The following is an 11984-nucleotide window of genomic DNA, read 5'->3' as shown; positions in this document are numbered from 1 at the left end:
CCAAACCCAAATGAGACAGTTCTGTTCATTAAGATATCATGGTCGACAGTTTCGAATGATTTTTAGAGATCAACAAAGAGTGCAGCAGGGGGCAGCTGTGAGAGAGCTGTGTTCTGGCCTGAACCCTGACTGCTGAGGCTGAAGAATGTTGATATACTGTTGTTGATGACAGCAGGTTATTGTGAATGAACTAAAGACTAATATTTTAGCTGTGTGTAGGAGCTTAGAAATGAGCTTATAATAATTTGTTACATCAGCTGGGTCTCCACATTTATGGAGGGGCATGACATGGGTAGTTTTTTCCCCCCCCCTTCAATACATGAGACAAATGTTAAGTGAAATGCAGTGATACCGTATTCAATATGACTCCCCTTGCTCTCAGAACAGTCTTCGTCATGGCCTGGAATCCAGAAGATGTTGGAAATATTCCTTTGAGATTCTGGTCCATGTTGACATGATTGCATCATACAGTATAACCGCTACAGATTTGTCAGCTGCACATTCAAACCGTGAATCTCCCGTTGTACCACATCCCAAAGGTGCTCGGTTGGATTCAGATCTGGTGGTTAAGAAGTCCACTGAAGAAGAGTCTCTTCTTTGAAGTTCAAATGGATGCAAATTTTAGCGTGCCCTCCAGAATGAGTAGGAGCCTCTGTTATAATGAAATAAACATGCGGGATAATATTCACTTTGGTATTCAAATACATCGCACTGTGGGAGAATTTCACAGAGAAAAGTCTTCCAACAAAATGTTTGAACAGACGCTGTAAACTTGAATTTTTTAGAAACAAATCATTCTTTTTTTTTTTTTGTCAGGTAAAATGATACTTAGGGATCTTCCTAAATTCCTAAAGTTCCTAAAGTTGTCAGACGAGGAGGGAAACTATCAGATCTCTGAGGTCTTTCTCCTCACCTGTTCTCAGTTTATGTTTAGCTTTAATAGAAACATGGGTGAGAGATCTGCAACCACAACTACAGCAACAAAACCACACTGTACTGTTTTATTAAATTAACTTTCGAGGACTGGCTTTGAGAAACGACCGAGCCCGAGCCTTTGAGATTTCCGTAGACGCGTCATAGTGAAATGCATCTAATGTTTGTCTTTTCACGACGTATTCACTAGTTCATTCTTATAAGGGGATCAGAAGATATCAACTGGGCTTTGTTGATCAAATCCGTATCAGACGCCGGTCATTAAGAAGACATGTAACACTGTGAGGTAGAAGTGTTACTATTTACACTAAATTTATGGTTTCACGACAGTTCTTTCAAAAAGAAGAACATCATGTGTGAATATGACAGATATGTGTAAATATATGAGCTATATGTTGATTTAATACATTCTTAGAAAATGGGTTCTTTCAGGTGTTCTTGGTATAGTTCTAGTTCAGAAGACTCTTATGGGAAATACTGTTATGGACCTTTAAGGATTCCCCCATTGGACCAAATGAAATACAATGAATGATTCTACTTAGTCCCCTTTTTTTTTGGTATGTAACTTAGGGTCCATAAGTCTGAGACCGCTAAAGCAAATGCTTCTATTTTGCAAGCTTTACAAACTGAATACAAACATATTTCATTACGGATCATATTAAAAGTAACAAATTGAACAGAATATTTACACGGATTTGAAAATTTCTTCATATTTCGTATGTCTCCCGTTTGCTTTAAGGACAGTCTGCACTCAGGCTTGTGTAAAACCTGGTGGTCCATGTTAGATCAGAACCACGTGCGCCAATAGAAGCGATCAGAAAATCTGACCTTTTGTCCAAAACAGTTATATAAACAATATCATTAATCTGCTTACGGTTAAACAGGGACCTAGAAATTGTGCAGCATCTGGATTATTAAATAAATATTCAAGATTTTGATACCTTGCTTTCTTTGTGTAAAATATCACAAAAATTCTAAAAACTACCGTCTCGGCATTGTGTGCGTGGAGCTTGCGTGTTCTCCCTGTGCTTTGGGGGTTTCCTCCGGGTACTCCGGTTTCCTCCACCAGTCCAAACACATGCTCTGTAACCTGACTGGCATGTCCAAAATGTTCATAATGTGTGAATAGGTGTGCAAATGTTCCCTATGATGGGTTGGCACTAGGGTGTCCCTAGGCTAGGCTCTAGTCTCCCCTGCAACCCTGTGTAGAATAAGCAGTATGGAAAATAGTTTTGGAAGCTAAGAACACTAAAGAATCCAATAATAAATCCCTTAAAGAACCACTGAAGAACCCATTGAAGATCAACTCATACTAAGAGAATTAAATAGGAAGTCACATAATGAATACAGTGTCATTTTAACCTGCTTGTGCTAGAGCAGTGGTCACCAACCATGTTCCTGGAGATCTACCTTCCCGAAGACTTTAGTTCCAACTATAACTACACCCACCTGACCACTAATCATTACCTTATGAAGTTCTTTTTGCTTGAATTTTGCTTGGAGCAGAAACCTGCAGGAAAGTAGATTTCAAGGAAGAGGGTTGGTGATCCCTGTGCTCGAGCATGAGAATGTCTTGGCCTGGAGAACTACGCTTGCAGTAAAGGACACGGACCACATGGGGTCGCTCAATACCAAGCCAACACGCGAGAAAATCCTCTCCAGTGACATCTGTTGAAATTAGAAAAGTTATGCTGTTGAAGATGATGTTTTGAGATAAATAACAGTGTGTAGTATTTGAATATAGTATATCCATCCATCCATCTTCTATACCGCTTTATCCTTTTCAGGGTCACGGGGAAACCTGGAGTCTATCCCAGGGAGCATGGGGCACAAGGCAGGGTACACCCTGGACAGGGTGCCAGTCCATCGCAGGGCACAATCACATACACACTCACACACCCATTCATACACTACGGACACTTTACACACGCCAATCATGCATGTCTTTAGACTGGGGGAGGAAACCGGAGTACCCGGAGGAAACCCCCGCAGCACGGGGAGAACATGCAAATTCCGCTCACACAGGGCCACGGTGGGAATCGAACCCCCGACCCTGGAGGTGTGAGGCGAACGTGCTAACCACTACAGCCACATACTTGAAATTATATATTGAAATAGTATTTTTGGAACAAAATATTTACAGGGATGGATGATTCATTATTCATATTTGCTTAATCTCCAAAGTGAATTGTAATCCTCTTGCTGCTGGCGTCACATACACACAGCATTCAGTCAACTGGGGGGCTTTCACCCCTGCAACCTGTTCTCACCATTATACTGTACAAGCTGCTTCATCTAAACCACTCATCACCTCAACTTTCATCTTTTCTCTGCCTTAGGCCACATACTAGTCCTTTGTGTGTGTGTGTGTGTGTGTGTGTGTGTGTGTGTGTGTGTGTGTGTGTGTGTGTGTGTGTGAGAGAGAGAGAGAGAGAGAGAGCGAGAGAGAGAGAGAGAGAGAGAGAGAGAGAGAGAGAGAGAGAGATGCCTTTAACGTTATTGTTCCCCTACTTTTAGATCTCACCGGTGAAGGTGAAGGGGGTCTTGCCAAAGTCCCACATTTGACTCATCAGCCCTGCCAAACAGGCATGAGAAGCTATTACACAAGTAAAATATTTAATTACGCCAACACTAACTGATCTAAATGTTGTGCCTTAAGGAGACTGTGTGTACACACATGCGTTCTCCCACAGTCCCAGAGGGCTAATATTGTTTTATCCAAATCACTGGTGTCCTTCTTTTTGTCACTGTAAACACACGTAGCTGTTTGAACATCTTCCATATCGTGAGTGATACGCACATTCACGTAACACGACGTTTGTTTTTCTTTGCCAGTGGATGTAGCCTGGACCAGCTCATGTTTACTTTTCTTACTCTTTCTTACTCAGAAGCGCTAACTTAATCAATTCAGCCATGCCTCTGAATTGAGCCCGAGTAGGGATATTTCAGCCTAATTGGGTTATTATGCCCCTTCTTGGCTACGCTAATCTGCTCTCAAAGGTGGACTTTGGTATGTTTAAGGGGTAGAGTCTTCGAATACTACTGTGAAGGAGATTTATTACAACTGTGAGCAAACATCACATGTATGTTCCAGCAAACAGCAGCACAGTGCGTAGTTAAAAATGGCTTTGGTCTAAACTGCTCATAGCACTAAACCAACAGAGCGAGAAGCTCCTCGTTATGTTAAAGCAGTGTACACATATAAACACCGTGAGCTTGTAATGAGCGCATACAAACGACTCGACAAACAGCTTAAGGCCTTGACTGACAGGTCGGTGGGTTTTTGAGGTGCTTGGCTACTTATGCAGAGGCTAAGTCATCAGAAGGATGTATTCATTGGATCTTCATGTCCAGCAGGTGGTTGACTGTTACACGACTACAGTTGGGCTATATTTGTAAGATCCCTGGGCTTCACATGAAACAAATAGTCCAATAGCAGTGCCTTATATTGATTAGATTCGCACATCTTGTTAAATATTGCCAAGCTGAACACAGCACTGGTATTTCTACATTACATGATGACAATTGTAGGGTCCATTGGGCCAAATCTTCATTGACTAAGATGGAACAGTCGGTCGTTCTGCTTTGACAAAATCACTGGACATCAATCTCCTAGGAAACTTGGTCAGGGCATGAGGTGAAGCACCAAGTCAGTGGTAGATTGGTCTGACAGGGACAGGATTGGGGCTATTATTAGGAACGATAAGGGGCATAAGAAATGTCACACGAGACAAATTTCTCTCTAGTTGTTTGAGTACGGATTTCCTCCAATGCGACTTGGTGTTCCATAATGATACAGTTGTGTGTTTACTTGTAAAATAGAGCGAAGGGTTAAATAGGTTAATGGTTAGTTTGCATTGCGTCTCCAAAACCCCGTGCTTCAGGGGTTTCCTCTGGGTATTCTGGTTTCCTCCACCAGTCCAAAGACGTGCGTTGTAGGCTAACTGGCATTTCCAAATTGTCCGTCGTGTGTGAACGTGTGTGCGATTGTACTCTGTGACGGGTTGGCACCTCGTCCAGGGTGTCCCCCCCGCCCTGTGCCCAGAGTTCTATGGGATACCTCCAGGCTCCTCCATGACACTGCGGTATGGAAAATGGATGGATGGATGGATGGATGAGGTTCTCTATTGCTATTGATAATGAGTTTTGAATAATTTCATGAAATCTGGTAGGACTGTCAATGTAAGTATACACCAGCATGATCTCAGGTGGCTTTCCATAAGAGGCGAACTACTCCTTTACTGTAATATGCTAACAGTAGGAGGCTCAATAAGATAAAGATACACCTTTCTGTCTTATATACAGATAAAAACAGATTTCCTATAGACACGTAAAGACAAAAAAGGAACTGCTCTTAATAGCTGCGATGGTGGTGTGAACGGTGTGTCCTCTGGCTTCATGTCCTAATGATCGTCAGAAGGATTCCAACAGACGGTGGTTAAACTGCGGAGAAAGAGAGCTGGGTGAGGGACAGAGTAGCCGTTCTGTCTTCGGACAGGTCAAGGGGTCTGCGGAAAAGGAGGGAAGGATGTAGGCTTGTTCTGCTCTCTGTTATCACAGACAACAGTGAGCTGATCCCTACAGTCAATACAGATTGAACAGGAAGGTGTTGACCATCCCTCTAATCCTTCACCCCTACTAGAAGATCCATTGTTACCAGTGATCTATGACATAGTTTTACTATCTTCTCTCACATACAGTTGTGCTCATAAATTTACATTACAGCCGCATTTGGCAGACGTCCTTATCCAGAGCGACTTACAATTATCTCATTTATACATCTGAGCAGTTAAGAGCCTTGCTCAAGGGTCCAGCAGTGGCAGCTTGGCAGTGCTGGGGTTTGAACTCATATAATGAACTACTATAATATATATATAAAAAAGAGGGATCATTAAAATAGTCTCCCAGACATGCAATGTCTCCCAGAAGACAAAATAATAACAATTTACACGGATCATCCTGTTCAAAAGTTTACACCCCCCTGGCTCTTAATGCATCGTGTCGCCTTCCTGAGCATCAGTGAATGTTTGCACCTTATGTAATAGTCATGTACGAGTCCCTCAGTGTGAAAAGACGGATCTGAACATCACATAGCCGCTGCTGGAAAGGGGTCAAATATGCAGAAGATGCTGGAAAAGTAAAGAATGTGCCGGACCTGGAGGATTTTTCTGAAGAACAGTGGGTAGTTTAACTGCTCAGGACAAACAATGGACTCGTGCAGAACTCTCACAGAACATAAACACAGTCGTGGATCATCCATGCAACGACACACGGGATTAAGAATCGAGCGCGTGTAAACTTTTGGAACTGGTTTGTTTGTGTAAATTCAGTTATTATTGTGTCGTGTGGACTATACAGTATGTAAACATCTGTTATGTAAAATGGTTTATTCAGGGCAGGACTAAATAAAAAAAAGCAGTGCAATTATAAAGACTCCTCTTATTATTATTATTATTTTATTTATTTATTTATTTTTAAGTATTAACATTTTGCAGCTTCTGCAATGAGCATGTAAACTTATGACCTATGCAATAGTGTCCACCAGAGGGGAGCAGACCCAGAGCACACTGTCTAAGATGAGGCTGGATGGGGTTTAATTTTCCCTTATCTGAACTCCAAATAATTAGGATGTATCATTTTACAGTAACTGTAGCAGTATTTCCCATCACTACTACACAATGTATGTCCATCTAATGCATGCCAATGCTTCAGTGCTTCCACTATTGCTATTTACTATTCCCGTTACTACCATGCAGCGGCAGGCAGTTGTGAAAATCACCCCCCCCACTTTAAAATGAAAAAAGACAGCGGTGTGTGCTGCCAGAGGCAAGTATGACTCACCTGTGCAAATAGATCTGCAGGACCGGTTTTAAATCCGCCATAGTGTTTCTCTTCAACCGACTACCTCCTGTATACAGTGCTGCCTCTTTCTAAACACACCATGTGAACCATTTTCCCCTTAAGAACTCTACTCAGTGCTTATTCTATTCCTTGTCCTATGGATACTGGAGTAAAGTTGAGAGTCAATATACTGTAATCCATGCCATTTTGATAAGATCAGTCAGATCTCATACTGCATAAATAAATGTTTTCCTTGCAGGGTAAATATGGGAACTTCTGAGCATGGGAATGCTACAAAACCAGGATGTAAAACAGGACATATATGTATCCGCTTTCATGATTACGTCTCGCAGCTTCACCTGCACTGTCAGTAATCACTGATAGTGCATTCACCTTCTTTCATGACCAGTAGGCACGTTACACCACAGTGCCGCCGAATTCTCAGGTCAGTAGTTCTGTCTGCAAAGCAGATCATAGGTTCTCAATGCTCTGACTTTAATATGCTATATTTTCTATATGCTCCATATAGCCTAACTCTAATAAACAGATTAAATACCCGCTGTTGTTTAACAAAGAAAAAACGTAGGCATTGATGTGATGAGTTGCTCTGTTAGCAGGTGTTTATTTAACATTTATGGAAGGAGTCTCGAGTAGGACTGCTTCGTAACAGCACTTCCTGCTTTCTTGGTTGTTACCAGGAAACCAGGAAGTGCAAAGTACTCTGTCCTGATGCCATAAATAACCATACATGTTACTTACTCTTACAAAGTGCTCATACTAGACACTCCTTTCCTAAACCGATACAATACAATAAATAAAATACAATAAGCTGTATTTTTTTTTATTTTTCTGTCTGATTCATTTCATAACAAAGAAAAAAGATGTGGAAGGAATGACCGTTTATAGCTGCTATAAGATCTGAAATATAACGATAAAGGAAATAGCTTGTTTCGTGGATGATCCACACCATTAAATGTAACTATAAACGGATTTAAAAAAAAAACAAAAGACATATCTTTCTTTATTAAATAAATACAAGGAAGAAAACACTTCAAGGTGTGCTGTAATTGTGAAAGAATCAACTCACACTACCCCATCGGTGATTATTTTCCTACCCATCATATATTTTATCGTAGCATTATATTCCGGATCTTAACAGGAAGGACTTTTTACTGTATTGCTGCAGTGATGGATGCAAAGCTGGATGAAACTCTATAAGTATAAAAGCAGCTTTAGTGAGACTTTCTCCCATGTCTGTTTCATCGTTATACCATTATCATTCGCGTATAACGATTGCAATTTGATACTTACCTACAGTCAGCAGAATCAACAGCGGCCCTTTGGCTAACATTAGCCAATTTACTCAATTTAGAGTAAACACTTGCTCTGTTGCTGGAGAGAAAGAAAGAAAAAAAAGATTTTAAAAAAGGCTGCAATATTCCTTTACCTGTTTGCAGTCCTCGGAGCAGATCCTACTCTTAATATTATAACGTATCTTTCAAATCAGTAGTTAAACATACCCTGATGGCACACTTGTGCTGCTATTAATAGTTTTACACAAATGATCTCGCTATTCAGACCCTGAAAACTCCTGCTGTTTAAAATAAAAAATAAAAAAATAAAAAATGCATTCACGTGTCATTCTTCTGATCAAAAGGTTCAGGAAACTTGTTTTTATCAGTAATGGTTTCTCACGTCAGTGGAATGAGGAACGCGGCCTGAAACTCTGCCTGCCTCCTTATACCGTGTGTGTGTAGGATTTTGATGTGGTGCTGGACAATAGGCGATTTAGAGATTTCCTGTCGTAGAGTGTCATATGATTTGTCCTCGGGCCATTTTGCTTAAGAAGTCTTTGTCGATGCTTCACTGTGCTGGAAACTATACTTCCCATAGTGCCATAATTCCCTTTGTGCCACCTCTTGAATGTTGGGATTGCAAGCCTTTTGTGCCATGATTTACACAGGTAGCGCTCAGGCTCCGGTGACCTATGCTTGATGTGTGCAAAGTCACCTGTGCATCGGATATGGCCGAACTCGCTTTTAGTGCTTCTCGCTGACAGGGAAGTGTGCATTGTGAGGGACGGGGCCTTTTGTCTGCTACCACAAAGAGTAAATTTCAAACATCCATTTGCGTTTCTGGTATGACTTAAAGGGCACGGACATAAAATTACAGCGGGAAGAACGCGATTGGACAAACGTCTCTCCTGTCTCCTTTCCAAACCCAGTCCTATTTGCCTGCACATAAAAGACTGGAGCTATTAAAGGAGCACGGTTAAGGGCTATATTAAGCAGGGCGCACAAAAGGGCAATGAAGGCAGGAGCACAAGCCAAAAAGGCTGCAGGCGTGGTTCTCTAGTTAATCAGGGAGATAGAGATGTGAATGGGATGTGTGGTGTGTTCTCATGGTTGGGTGTTAGGTTCTATAGTTCAGGCATGTTGTTTATTTCCTGCATGTCAGTATGCTTGTTCTCGCTTGAGCAGGTTAGACATGATAGCAGATCAGCAAACGTGACACAGAGTATCACTGCCATCTTGATTTGCTAGCAAAAATGGCAGCGTGTAGTGTGTGTGGATACATTAAAGTAAAGCTGAAAGTTTTATTGATCTAAGAATGAACGAGAGAAAGAAAGAAAGAAAGAAAGAAAGACGCATGAGAAAAGCAAGGTCTATTGAGAAGACATCAAACAGCACTCTTGGGGCCTTCGTCCTGCAGGACTGGTTTTCGACACTTCGTCCTTTTCAAAAGCTGCCGCAAGCCCCAACCACAGCACCACATTAATCTTCTGAACATTGTCATCCGTGAATCGCACTTTGCCCATTACCCACTTTCACATGCAATCATCGTCATCATGATTTCTAGGTCTTCTGAAAATCCTGTAGGGTTCCTTTGTAAGGTTCCTTTCATTTTCAGATGGCAACGCTGGGTGGCCAGAGGACCTCCTCCAGGTTAGCTGGGTCCTGCCTTTGATGTGGGAGTTCTGCTCATGCTTGTTAGGAGCTGAAGACCCTGGAAGAGCTCTCCATTCTCTCCTTACCTTCACAAAGCCTGCCCTTCTTCTGTAGGGTCGGCCCAGTAACACGATCCCGGAGTTCGTCTGAGTGATGTGGCCTGATCATGCATTACAGCAATGACAGATTGTGGAGGGCACCTGATCAAAACACCTTCATGGCAAGCACTTCTCAATATCAGAGGCGTTCAAAAATGTAGAGGAATCGCCAGTGCCAATGAGTTTTTCGAAAATGTGTTTTCGAACATGACTCGCACGAGTTAGGAACTGTCATGCTTGTATAGACAGGGATTTAGAGTAACAAGAGGTACTTGATTTGGGTTGGGGTGGGTGGTGTGAATTTTTGCTGGAGCTGTTGCTTGTCTGGTCTTTAAACCATTTATATATGTTTGAACCTGACAGCACTGACTGGTACAAGACAGCAAGGAGCATTTTTAATGCCTTTATAATTATCCTTACTATTAAAATGGTTTGTAAAGTGTTAGATTTGACACTTGTTTTCATTTATTTTCTCTTTGTGCTGTTTCAGATGATTTCCACATGCCTGTTAATTTTCTGTGCCACAGGGGTCTGTCTACACAGGCCACAATCACACACTACTGATGATTTAGACGTGCCAATCAGCCTAAAATGCATGTCTTTGGACTGGTAGAGGAAACCCCCAAAGCACAGGGAGAACATGCAAACTCCACACACGCAGTGCAGAGGCTGGAATCAAACCTCCAACACCGGAGTTGTGAGGCAACCATGCTAACCACTAAGCCACCGTTCCCCTCGCGTGTAATTCCTCATAAATAACTGATTAACTTGGTAGCTAAGGAAAATGTACATCCACAGAGTTCATTTCATGTTAATGAAAACACTCTCCGTTTACCTTGACAGTAAGTGACGGCGCTGTATCAGCTGCATCTATCGAGCGGAAGAAGAAAGAAAGAAAAAAAACAGAAAAAGGCGAGCGATTACTAACCTGATATGGAGGGGAAGGGGGTGGAGTTTGCAGGATGTCAGTTAATAGTAGAGAGTTCAAAACACCTGCACAGCTCATTTCGGATTCACGTGTCGATTGGGTCATCTTCCGTTTTTACTGCTGGGAAAAGGAATACCCTTTTCATGTATTTTTCTGTCACAATTGATTGTACAAGCATACTCCTGCTCCATGGGAAAATTAGGACTTCCTACGCAAAAATGCGTAAACGTTCTCAGGTCTGATGATTAAAATAGAAGTTGAGTATGTCTGCATTTGTGTAGGTGTTCCAAGCTCTCGGATATGACCTGACACTCTCTCGATGTGTCTCTTTGTCGGGGGGTTTGGTGGCTTAGTGGCTAGCACATTCGCCTCCTGCCTCCAGGTTCAAATCCTGCCTCTGCGCATGGATTTTGCATGTTCTCTCTGTGATACAGTGGTTTCCTCCAGGTACTCTGGTTTCCTCCCCCATTCCAAAGACAAGCATTACGGGCTGATCAGCGTTTTAGAATTGTCCATAGTGTGTGAACGTTGTTCCCTGCGAAAGGTTAGAACCCTGTCCAAGGTGTACCTCAGCTTATTCCCTGGGATAGGTTCCAGGCTCCCCCTGTGACTCTGTATAGGATAAGCAGCACGGAAACCGGATAGATGTTTTGGTACTGCACAATGTATACACAATACATCTTGTTGTTTCATGCTGTTTACGTTAGTCACACTTAATTTCCCTCAGCCTTAAAGTAATCTAGATTATTGCTGTTGTTGTTGTTGTTGTTGTTGTTGTTTTTTCTTCTCACAATAGAATTGCATTCCACAGTGTTTTCTTACATTGTGTGTTGTCGCTAAATCAAACAGGTTTTTATTTTACTGCAGTGACACAATCATTTACAGCAGTTACGGAATAATATGCTTCAAAGTAGTGATGATTTTCGAGGTTCAACTTTTAAACTGTATACTGTTATTATCGTATGAAACCGACTTGCGTAAGACTATATTATAATGTTTACACTTTTGCCAACTGACTGATGCCAAACACACTCATAAAGAGAACCTGCATGTCAAGTCAGGTGGCGTTTATTGTCATTCCTCCATATAGCCTGAATACATTGGAATGAAATGTTCGTGCTTAGGAAAGTCTACAATGCAGTGGCACGCTATGTTAGAAAAAAAAAAAAATTACGATAAATACTCAGGACAATACATTCCCAGGAAGTGCACACTGACTTAAAAACAAACAACAGA

The 11984-nt window shown here is 41.7% G+C and overlaps 1 long non-coding RNA gene across 1 annotated transcript in view; it reads right to left on the bottom strand.

The window, feature by feature from the left end:
• The window catches only part of LOC108267394 (uncharacterized), a 12827-nt gene extending 1061 nt beyond the window's left edge, over window positions 1–11766 (bottom strand). Inside the window, exons 1-3 of the long non-coding RNA XR_001813090.3 lie at window positions 10656–11766; window positions 8086–8166; window positions 1–652 (exon numbers count right to left, since the gene is read on the bottom strand). The exon at window positions 1–652 is cut by the window's left edge and continues 1061 nt beyond it. This is a non-coding gene — a long non-coding RNA (uncharacterized LOC108267394). The remainder of the gene's footprint in view (window positions 653–8085; window positions 8167–10655) is intronic.
• Window positions 11767–11984: the final 218 nt, after the last annotated feature.

The sequence above is a fragment of the Ictalurus punctatus genome, chromosome 7, assembly GCF_001660625.3.
Source record: "Ictalurus punctatus breed USDA103 chromosome 7, Coco_2.0, whole genome shotgun sequence".
In the NCBI taxonomy this organism is placed as follows: Eukaryota; Metazoa; Chordata; class Actinopteri; order Siluriformes; family Ictaluridae; genus Ictalurus; species Ictalurus punctatus.
This window is presented reverse-complemented; position numbering and strand designations above follow the sequence as displayed.